The sequence below is a fragment of the Chrysochloris asiatica genome, unplaced genomic scaffold (genome assembly GCF_000296735.1).
Source record: "Chrysochloris asiatica unplaced genomic scaffold, ChrAsi1.0 scaffold00003, whole genome shotgun sequence".
NCBI lineage: Eukaryota > Metazoa > Chordata > Mammalia > Afrosoricida > Chrysochloridae > Chrysochloris > Chrysochloris asiatica.
The window spans coordinates 51,303,945-51,305,734 of record NW_006408521.1 but is presented as its reverse complement, the minus strand read 5'-3'; positions in this window follow the sequence as shown (position 1 = coordinate 51,305,734).

The following is a 1,790-nucleotide window of genomic DNA, read 5'->3' as shown; positions in this document are numbered from 1 at the left end:
TATATATGTTTATATACATATACACATACATATATATACACGTATATATACATATACACACACATATATGCACACACACAAATGGTCTAGTGCTAACCCTAAAGCCATACCAGGCCTCCTATACATATGCATACATACCTATGTGGTCTAGTGCCTGTCTGACTGCACCACACCAGGACCCCTATAGATAGTAACTTGTACTGATGGCTGAGTGTCCCAGGCTTTGTGCTCCTCTGTTTGGAGGGTAAACATGACTTCCTGTGTTTGGGTCACATTAGAGGTTTCAAGGGGGAGGGGGAGCAGGTTGTTCAGTGATGGATTCCCACCATCCCTGCAGGATGTTGGTGTTAGTGTTGTTAAGTCCCATTGAGTCAGTTACGACTCATAGGGACCCTGTACAGGCTTTCTGAGGAGCAGCTGGTGGGTTTGAGGCACTGACCTTGTGGTTAGCAGTCCAGTGATTACCCTACAGTGCCACATCAGGAGTCCACCAGGCAGTACACCTGGGTTCAATTTCCGGCCAATATACCTCAGGCCCGGCTACACCTGTCTGTCTGTGGAGGCTTGTATGCTGCTGTGATGTTGAGCAGGCTTCAGTGGTGCTTCAAGCATAAGGCAGACTAGGAAGAAAGACCTGGCAATCTACTTCCTAAAAAAAAACACACAACAAAGTAAGACCTCTGGATCACAATGGTCCGATTCCATTGTGCATGGGGTTGCTACAAGTTGGGGGCTGACTCAGAGGCAGTTAATGACAACAAAGAAACTTCAGAACACCGTGACATTTCTCATCAATTCCTGAAGGGTCAGAGATGATGGACCCATTTTACAGACTGAGCTGCAAAGGGAAACCCAACTCACCCAAAAGCCCATGCTGGTTAGTGTAAGGGTAGGCTTCCAGCTAGGTCTAAGAGCAGAAGAAAGAGAGGGGTTTGTACGGAGGGAAACCCACAGTGGAAATGTGTTCAGGACACATCAAAAGACGAGATATTCAGCCCAAGTCGTAGCAATAGAGTATGTAAAAGGACATTGGAAGTTTGTCTGCCAAATAACTGGGTTTTTGGATTTCACGGAAGAATCTGAGCAAGTCTTGGAAACACCCTGCCTTTATCTGCACTCTCCCAACTGTGATCAGTCCCTATTGTCCCAGGCTTATCTCCCACAACATAGACAGGCAAACTCTGGAAGTGAAAGGGAAAATCGGCTCTTTGGCCTGCAGCAGCCTGCTTGCCAGATATCATGGAGGAAGATGCTGGCACCTCTCACAGGTACCCACACACAGCAAACGGTTCTTGGCAATAAAACCTTTACTATATAAAGAACTTGGGGGGTGGAGCGGGGGAGGGGGGTGTCGGAATTTCTTGAATTGTTATTTTTCCCTGAGGTTTTAGAGGAAGAAAGGAAGTTTATTTAAAGGGTAACACTTTTCCATAGACTTTAATGTAGTAGCTGGTAATTTGGGCCTATAAAACCATATTCCAATGACAACCTGCCCCAAACATCTTGAAAATCACTTTTGACCCCGGAACCTGGCTCCAGGAAGCCACTGCTGATAGACTTAAATAAATCCAGCTGCATTGCTCTGAACTATTGATCCAGCGGAGGCTGTAGGGAGTCTGGGGGACAACATGGAAGTCAGTCCGATGCATTTTGAGTAAAAGCTTATTTTATTGCCACTTTTATTAAAAGCTCTGAGACGGAATTGTTACGGATGGGAGGACACCAGTTACGGGAGCTACTAATTCTCCCTTCCCACCTCCATCAGCACATGACGTATGGGCGCCCCCCCC